Raw genomic sequence first — 10,201 nt, 5'->3', positions numbered from 1 at the left:
TGGGCAGATAACATGAATAGACATTTTTCCAAAGAAAACATACAGACAGCCAACATCACTACTCATCACAGAAATGCAAAGCAAAACCACAATGAGGTATCACTTTACATCTGCAAAATGACTGTTATCAAACAGACAACAAATAGCAGGTGTTGGTGAGAATGTCGTGAAAAGGGAGCAGTTGTACACTGTTGATGGGCATGTACGTTGGTGCAACCACTGTGGAAAATAGTACGGAGGTTCTTCAAATTATTAAAAATAGGACTACCATACAATCCAGCAATTTCACTTCTGGGTATTTTTCTGAAGAAAACAAAATGACTAATTGGAAAAGACATTTGCATCCCTATGTTTATTGCAGCATTGCTTACAATAGCCAAGAGACGGAAGCAACCAAAGTACCCATCAAGAGTTGAGTGAATAAAAAGGATACAGTTTACTTGTACAATGGAATATTATTTGGCCTTTAAAAAGAATCTTCCTATTTCTGACAACATCAATGAACCTATAGGGTATTATGCTAAGTGAAATAATTTTGACAGAGAAAAACAAATACCATGTGATTTCACTTGAAAGTGGAATCTAAAAACAAAACAAGTGAACAAACATAATAAAAGCAGAAACAGACTTATACACAAAGATTGCCAGAGGGCAGGAGTGTGTTTAAATAGGAGATGAGGGAAATAGAACAGGGACTAAGAGGGGCAAACTAAAGTCCAGTTACAAAATAAATGTCATGAGGATGAAATACACAGCATGGAGAATACAGTCAGTAATATTGCAATAACTTTGTAGTGACAGATGGTGAGTACATGTAACATAGTGATGATCTAGTAATGTACAGTAATATCAAGTCAGCAGGCTGTGCCCCTAAAGCTAACAGGGTACTTCAATTAAGAAAAAGAAGAATTTTCCTCTTTGTCTTTGATGGTCTTAATGCTCATTGCAATATGTCTATTTATCAGTTCTCCCTTATCTTTCCTATATGCATTCTTAGGTCCTTTCACCTTTAAGTACAAGAATTTTATATTGCTTCTTTGAATATTTCCTTTCCGCCATTTTTCCTCTTTTCTTCTGAGACTTCTATTATCTGGATATTGACAAATCTATCTTCCACATGTCTTAGATTTTATTTTCTATTTTCAATATTTTCTCTTTACATTTCTTCCTAGGAGGATTTCTCAATCTATAATCCCTGTGTCAGGGATGTCCCTGGCGGTCCAGTGGTTAAGACTTCACTGTTCAATGCAAGGAGTGCAGGTTCAATTCCTGGTTGGTGAGCTAAGATCCCACATGCCTTGTGGCTAAAAACAAAACAAAACATAAAACAGAAACAATATTGTAACAAATTTGATAAACACTTTAAAAGTCAATAAATAAAACCCGTGTCATTTTTCATCTGATTCTCCCATTTCAACCACTCTATTCTTCAATACTAACATTTACACTTAGATTTTGTTTGAATGATTTCTTGTTCTTGACTTACAGGGCTAATATCTTCCCTTATCTACATACGTAGATACATACATGTCTAACATGCTCATTTTACTTTTCTGCTCATCCATCCTGATAATTCTGCTGAGATGGTCTGCGTTGTCAAGAACGTCTCCTCCTTAGTGGGCGTGGCTTGTGTGCGTCGAGGAGAATCTAGGCCAAGAGGAGCGGATGAGTCCTGGTTTTGGTGATTGCCATTTGCCACCACCCAGGCAGGTGCTCTGCCCAGGGTTTCCTCATTAAACACCCGAGAAAGAGCAGCCGTGGCAGGAAGTCACGTCCTGAGGTTGAAATCAACCATTCCTGGGATTGGGGGATGCGGTGGAGGAGGACGTGGTGAAAGATGAGATGAAAGAAGGAATGATGTCTGGTCTGGTCGCTGAGCAGCCTGTATTGTTTTCAACAGTTTCTCACCCCAGCAGGGTTTTCGGACAGCCCTACTCTTACCTCCCTGGGTCGGGAAGATCCCCTGGCGAAGGAAATGCAACCTACTCCAGGACTGTTCCTTGGGAAATCCCATGGCCAGAGGAGCCTGGCGGGCTACAGTCCGTGGGGTCACACAGTTGGACTGAGCAACTGAGCACGCACGCACTATTACCTCCGGAACCTGAGCACCTCATCTCCGGCTTCTGGGGTGAAGGGGCAAAGGAGAGGAAGAGGAGAACTTAGGAACCTACCCAGCCCGTTCCAGAACTAGTCATCCCCTGCTCCAGGGCAGAGCTGGCCTGTTCCACACACCCACGCCGAATAGCCCAGATCAGCTTCATGCCTCCTTGCAGGACCCTGCGTCAGCTCTTCAAATCCACGTTTCTCCCTCAGATCTGTAGTTTTGCCAGACTGGTGCTGGCAAAGGAAGCCAGCAGCCTGTGCCATTTTTCAATCTTGGCAGAAGAAAAGGGGAAATATACAGTGCACTGTCTTATGTATAATTTAAAAGCATACACACAGAGACACTAAATACTTTTCAAGGAACCACAGATCTAAAAAAAAAGAAAATGTATGAAGGATACTTGGTGGTGGAGATGGAAGAAGAAATGGGGAAAAGGAATCAAATAAAACAGAACTGGTGTCTTACACAGAGCGCTATAAGGAGGAACTATGGTCCAACTGGTCAATTATAAATGCATTAATCCTTTGATCAGCAAAACCACTTCTGGAAATCTCCCCTATAAACACACACACACACCTACACACACAGAGAGTATTGCCTGAGCAGCATGTAAGTGACAGGGTGAGAATTCAAGCCCAGAGCTATCTTGACCCAAAGTCTGTTCTGTCCACTGTCCGTGATAATAGAAATCTCTCCTGGGGTGTTGGTGTGAGTGACCGCCAACACACAGGTCAGCTTGTACCCTGCGTCCTAGTTTATATCATCTGGCCAGAATAAATACCCGTTTCTCAAATAGTACTATCTCTTGGCTATATCAACAGAGATTGTACCTCATTCAAAACTCATTCTTCTTTTGATTCTGTCTTCAGTTTGGGGTTTTTTAAATTTATTTATTTTAATTGGAGGCTAATTACTTTACAATATTGTAGTGGTTTTTGCTATACATTGACATGAATCCGCCATGGATGTACATGTGTCCCCCATCCTGAACCCCCCTCCCACCTCCCTCCCTATCCCATCCCTCAGGGTCATCCCAGTGCACCAGCCCTGAGCACCCTGTCTCATGCATCCAACCTGGACTGGAGATCTGTTTCACATATGATAATATACACGTTTCAATGCTATTCTCTCAGATCATCCCACCCTCGCCTTCTCCCACAGAGTCCAAAAGTCTGTTCTTGACATCTGTCTTCAGTTTTAAGATGGAATTAAATGGGCACACCCTGCCGGATAGTAAGTAGAATAAAGTCAGGGTCATGCTGAGTGGCTGAAAAGTGACCATCTGAGATTTAAAATAGTCTCTACATGACGTAACTAGGTGAATAAGTGAGTGAATGGTAATAGAAACCTCCCCTGGTTCACTGTTAGCAAGGGGCCTGGCCTGGATGCAGCAACCGCAGAGGGTCCAGGACACAGGTGGGGCTGCAAGAATCTGGGGAGACACATAAAAGGTGCCGACCACAGTCACCACCGTGGGCCCCTCAGACCCACTTAAGTCCTTCCTCTATACCCAGCTTTCCCACCACAGCATGGGGCCTCTGCTATCTTGTGATAAGAAGATGCCCGCACTTCTACACTGAAAGGGAGGAACAAGGCCAGTGGGTCCGAGTCCTTCAAATGCAGGTCTCCTAAAACATTCTCATTAAGAAGGGTAGCAAAGGGCGTCCCTGGTGATCCAGTGGTTAAGAATCCGCTTGCCGATGCAGGGCACCTGGGTTCCATCACTCACCGCTCTGAGCAGACGCCACATGCTGCAGGGCAACTAAACTCGTGTGCCCCAGCTACAGAAGCCCGAGTGCCCCAGACCCTGCGACCTGAAACAGGAGACGCCGCCACAGTGAGCAGCCAGCGCGCCGCAGCCAGAGAGGAGCGCGCCATCACTGCCGCTGCCGGCCGCCCAGGCGCAGCGACGGAGGCCCACAGAAGCCAGAGACGCAGTAACATGCTCCAAAAGGCCAGTGAAATAGCCACTGCTGCAGCTACTTCTCAGGTCTTAGCTGATACCCATCATGCCCTTCCTCCCACACCCATTTCAGATTTTCCTCATTCTCTTTGGCTTGTTTTTGCTCATGTGGCAAATGCCACCTTTACTCAAAAGGATAACCCTGAGCAAGCAATCCACTGACCCTAGAGGTGACTCAGGGCCATCTGGGCAAGGAAATTCCAAAGTCACGGGCATCCAGATCATCGTCTAGAAGGACGACCATAGGCTCTGCGCAGGCACTTGGCTTGGCCTGCCCAGTCCTCATCCCAAAGAGGGGCGCTTGGTCTACCCAGGTCTGATAATGGGACTGCTACCTGTCTTGGCTCATGAAACTCTGAGAATGGACTCAGAGAAAAGGATTTGCCTCAAAGAAGAGGCTCTTGCAGGAGAGGATGAACATTTAGGGAAAAAATCAGCCCCTTTCCTAGTCACCTTCCCCAAAGCACGACTTGACTTTATTTCCATGGTTTTTGTTTGTTTGTTTGTTTTTGGCCAATGAAGTGGTGACTCTACTGGTCTCTGAAGACCTGGAAAATCAAGTCTAGACTATCTGAGCTTCCCACATTTAGTTCAAGCCTAGCCCAGGAAACTTTTCGAGGGCAAAGCTTCACTCCGTGATGAATCCCATTCCCTAAGGGAAAGAAATCACATCCACCGCATTGGGCGGCCTTGAGGAGAGGAAAGAGCCTGCTGACTGACAGAGGGACTTGCCCACTTTGCAGCTGGGTCACGGCAGGGAAGTAGTTTCCATTCGAATGAGGGCGTGATGAGAAGAAGGGTGCTCAGAAATCAGGATGCTGACGACGCAGTGACAACCGCAGCAAAAACAATGCGTCTCAACAACTCCCACTTCCTGACGTTTACTTTGAGTCACATCCTCGGCCAAGCATTTTAACTGCATTTTCTCATCTGGTCCTCTTAGCAACCTTACAAGGTAGATAATATTGTTATTTCCACTCTCCATCCATTCAGTAAGACATTTATTGAGTGTTCCATGTTCCAGGCATAAAACCAGGCACTAAGGATTTAACACAAACCAATCAGGCTATCATGGCAAGCAGAAGGGGAAAAAGTGAAAACAGTGACATATTTTCTTTCCCTGGGCTCTAAAATCAAAGCAGATGGTGACTGCAGCTATGAAATAAAAAAATGCTTGCTCCTTGGAAGAACAGCTATGACAAACCTAGACAGCGTACTAAAAAGCAGAGATGCCAATAAAGGTGTATAGTCAAAGCTATGGTTTTTCCAGTAGTCATGTGAGAGTTGGACCATAAAGAAGGCTGAGAACCGATAGAATTCATACTTTTGAATTGTGATGAGGAAGACTAAGAGCAAGAGGAGAGAGGGTGACAGACGATGAGATGGTTGGTTGGCATCACTGACTCAATGGACATGACTTTGAACAAACTCCAGGAGACAGTGACGGACAGGGAAGCCTGGTGTGCTGCAGTTCATGGGGTCACAAAGAGTCAGACACAACTTAGCTACTAAATAACAATAACAAAGGAAGGATCAAGACGGCAGAGTAGGAAAACCCTGAGTTCACCTCCTGCCATGAACACATCAAAACTACATCTACTTATAAAGAAACTCTTTCTGAGAACAATCTGAAGACTAGCAGAATGGCTCTTCCACAACCAAGGTTATAAATACAGAACCACGCAGAGTCTTGTAGGGGGGGAGAAGATAATCTAGTCAGGACCTACACGCCTAGTGAGCACCCCGGAACAGGAGGGAGGTGTCAGGGGCTTGGGGACCCTCCCTAAGGACTGCAGGTCTCGAGCCCCGTATTAGACACCCTGGCCCTGGGGTCTGGCCCTGGGAAGATGAACCCTCTTTAGGCTGGTGTGAAAATCGGTGGGGCTTATCCGAGGGTTACAAGAAGCTGAGACCCTGCTCTTAGAGACTGTGCACACAGATCTGCTCGTTCCCAGGCCCGGCACAGAAGCAGCAGACTGGAAATTGTCGGTGCTCCGGCCAGCCTTCCAGGGCCAGGCCAGTGCACTCCCCAGCCCACACCAGCCTCCTACTCCAGCCTGACCTATGCCCGCCCTGCGCCCCATCCAGGCGATAACCATCATCACACACACCAGAGAGACAGAGAGCCAGCCCAGAAGTACAGCTCCAGCCCCCCAAGCTGGTCCTACACCCGCCCTCTCAGCCAAGGCAGGGACTGCCATCCCGTGCCCAGGGAGAAGGCGGTGCAGCTCAGAACTGCTGCTCTAGGCCCTAGGGCCCCGCCCCCACCCCACCTCCAGGCAAAGCAGAAATCTCTGTCTTTCCAGGGAGAAGTTCATCTCCCTGGGGCTCCTCCTCTAGACCCTCAGGGACCAGTCAAACAGGGCAGAGACTGTCTCTGAGCCTGAGAGAATCTCCCGCATCTCTAAAGTTCCACCTTTAGTCTCTCCAGCACCAGCCACACCTCGCACCATGGTGCTGGCCACCAGTGCCCCCCAAGAGAAGACACTGCCCATGCTCACCTGAGACCCCACCAAAGCCAGCGGGCACACAAAGACTGCAGAGAGAGACTCCCACACAAGGACGCTCCTTCAAGACCCAGGCAGTAAACCGGCCCTCCTAAATCCACAGAGACGACAGAGCAATCACACAAAATAAGATGACAGAGGAATATGTTCAAAATGAAAGAACAAAATAAGAAACCTAGAAGAAAAAAAAGCCCTAATGAAATGGAGATAAATATCTATAGTGAAACAGATCACCAGCCCAGGTTGGATGCATGAGACAAGTGCTCTGGGCTGGTGCACTGGGAAGACACAGAGGAATTGGGTGGAGAGGGAGGTGGGAGGGCGGATCAGGATGGGGAACACATGTAACTCCATGGCTGATTCATGTCAATGTATGACAAAACCCACTTCAATACTGTAAAGTAATTAGCCTCCAACTAATAAAAATAAATGGAAAAAAAAAAAAAAAGAAATGGAGATAAATAAACTGAGCAGTGGAGGACCCTGCATGACTCTCAGAGACTCGGAATGCCTTCTCAGGGGACTGAGTGACTGAACCACAGCAAATGTGACTAAGATACCATATGATATTTGTCTTGGTCTGACTTACTTCATTTTATATGATAATAGCCAGGTGTATCTATGTTGCTGCAAATGGCATCATTTCATTCAAATGTATACTATTTTAAGCCACCAGTTCAGTTCAGTCCCTCAGTCATGTCCGACTTTTTGTGACCCCATGGACTGCAGCACAGCAGGCCTCCCTGTCCATCACCAACTCCTGGACTTACTCAAACTCATGTCCGTCGAGTCGGTGATGCCATCCAACCATCTCATCCTCTGTCATTCCGTTCTCTTCCCACCTTCAGTCTTTGCAGCATCAGGGTCTTTTTCAATGAGTCAGTTCTTCACATCCAGTAGCCAAACTATTGGAGTTTCAGCTTCATCATCAGTCCTTCCAATGAATATTCAGGACTGATCTCCTTTAGGATGGACTGGTTGGATCTCCTTGCTGTCCAAGGGACTCTCAAAAGTCTTCTCCAACACCACCATCGATTCTTCAGTGCTCAGCTTTCTTTATGGTCCAACTTTCACATCCATACATGGCTACTGGAAAAATCATAGCTTTGACTAGATGGACCTTTGTTAGCAAAGTAACATCTCTGCTTTGTAATATGCTATCTAAGTTGGTCATACCTTTTCTTCCAAGAAGCAAACATCTTTTAATTTCAAGCCTGCAGTCACCATCTGCAATAATTTTGGAGCCCAAAAACAAAGTCTCTCACTGTTTCCATTGTTGCCCCATCTATTTGCCATGAAGTGATGGGACCGGATACCATGATCTTGGTTTTCTGAATGTTGAGCTTTAAGCTTTTTTCATTCTCCTCTGTTACTTTCATCAAGAGGCTCTTTAGTTCTTCTTCACTTTCTGCCCTAAGGGTGGTGTCCTCTGCATATCTGAGGTTATTGATATTTCTCCCACCAATCTTGATTCCAGCTTGTGCTTCATCCAGCCTGGCATTTCACACGATGTACTGTGCATATAAGTTAAATAAGCAGGGTGACAATATAGAGCCTTGACGTACTCCTTTCTTAATTTGGAACCAGTCTATTGTTCCCTGTCCAGTTCTAACTGTTGCTTCTTGACCTGCATACACATTTCTCAGCAGGCAGGTCAGATGGTCTGGTATTCCCATCTTTTTCAGAATTTTCCACAGTTTGTTGTGACCCACACAGTCAAAGGCTTTGGCATAGTCAATAAAGCAGAAGCAGATGTTTTTCTGGAACTCTCTTGCTTTTTGATGATCCAACTGATGCTGCCAATTTGATCTCTGGTTCCTCTGCCTTTTCTCAATCCAGCTTGAACATCTGGACATTCACGGTTCATGTACTGTTGAAGCCTGGCTTGAAGAATTTTGAGCATTACTTTGCTATCATGTGAGAGGAAAGCAATTAGGCAGTAGTTTGAGCATTCTTTGGCATTGCCTTTCTTTGGGATTGGAATGAAAACAGAACTTTTCCAGTCCTGTGCCCACTGCTGAGTTTTCCAAATTTGCTGGCATATTGAGTGCAGAACTTTCATAGCATCATCTTTTAGAATTTGAAACAGCTCAACTGGAATTCCATCACCTCCACTAGCTTTGTTCATAGTGATGCTTCCTAAGGTCCGCTTGACTTCACATTCCAGGATGTCTGGCTCTAGGTGAGTGATCACACCATCGTGATTATCTGGGTCATGAAGATTTTTTTTGTATAGTTCTCCTGTGTATTCTTGCCACCTCTTCTTAATATCTTCTGCTTCTGTTAGGTCCATACCATTTCTGTCCTTTATTGTGCCCATCTTTGCATGAAATGTTCCCTTGGTATCTCTATTTTCTTGAAGAGATCGCTAGTCTTTCCCATTCTATTGTTTTCCTCTATTTCTTCGCATTGATCACTGAGGAAGGCTTTCGTATCTCTCCTTGCTGTTCTTTGAAACTCTGCATTCAAATGGGTACATGTTTCCTTTTCTCCTTTGCCGTTTGTATCTTTTCTTTTCACAGCTATTTGTAAGGCCTCCTCAAACAACCATTTTGCCTTTTTGCATTTCTTTTTCTTGGGGATGGTCTTGATCCCTGCCTCCTGTACAGTGTCACGAACCTCCGTCCATAGTTCTTCAGGCACTCTGTCTATCAGATCTAATCCCTTGAATCTATTTCTCACTTTCACTGTATAATCATAAGGGATTTGATTTAGGTCATACCTGAATGATCTAGTGGTTTTCCATACTTTGTTCAATTTAAGTCTGAATTTGGCAATAAGGAATTCATGATCTGAGCCACAGTCAGCTCCCCATCTTGCTTTTACTGGCTGTATAGAACTTCTCCATCTTTGGCTGCAAAGAATATAATTGATCTGATTTCAGTGTTGACCCTCTGGTGATGTCCACGTGTAGAGTCTTCTCCTGTGTTGTTGGAATAGGGTGTTTGCTATGACCAGTGTGTTCTCTTGGCAAAGCTCTGTTAGCCTTTGACCTGCTTCGTTTTGTACTCCAAGGCCAAATTTGCCTGTTACTCCAGGTATCTCTTGACTTCCTACTTTTGCATTCCAGTCCCCTATAAAGAAAAGGACAATTTTTTCGGGTGTTAGTTCTAGAAGGTCCTGTAGGTCTTCACAGAACCATTCAATTTCAGCTTCTTCAGGATTACTGGTTGGGGCACAGATTTGGACTACTGTTATGTTGAATGGTTTACCTTGGAAATGAACAGAGATCATTCTGTTGTTTTTGAAATTCATCGAGGTACTGCATTTCGGACTCTTGTTGACTATGATGGCTACTCCATTTCTTCTAAGGCATTCTTGCCCACAGTAGTAGATATAATGGTCATCTCAGTTAAATTCACCTATTCCAGTCCATTTTAGTTTACTGATCCCTAAAGTGTTGATGTTCACTCTTGCCATCTCCTGTTTGACCACTTCCAATTTTCCTTGATTCATGGATCTAACATCCCAGGTTCCTATGCAACATTGCTCTTTACAGCATTGGACCCTGCTTCTATCACCAGTCACATCCACTGGGTGATTATTTTCACTTTGACTCCATCTCTTCATTCTTCCTGGAGTTATTTCTCCACTGATCTCCAATAGCATATTGGGCACCTACTGACC

The 10,201-nt window shown here is 45.1% G+C and overlaps 1 long non-coding RNA gene across 1 annotated transcript; it reads right to left on the bottom strand.

The window, feature by feature from the left end:
- Nucleotides 1–337: 337 nt before the first annotated feature.
- Nucleotides 338–3,028, bottom strand: LOC122426662. The gene is made up of 2 exons (XR_006265209.1): nt 2,172–3,028; nt 338–1,304 (listed from the first exon to the last, which is right to left on the bottom strand). It is a non-coding gene; the product is annotated as an uncharacterized LOC122426662 (long non-coding RNA).
- Nucleotides 3,029–10,201: the final 7,173 nt, after the last annotated feature.

This window comes from Cervus canadensis, chromosome 24, assembly GCF_019320065.1.
Source record: "Cervus canadensis isolate Bull #8, Minnesota chromosome 24, ASM1932006v1, whole genome shotgun sequence".
Lineage (NCBI taxonomy): Eukaryota > Metazoa > Chordata > Mammalia > Artiodactyla > Cervidae > Cervus > Cervus canadensis.
This window is presented reverse-complemented; position numbering and strand designations above follow the sequence as displayed.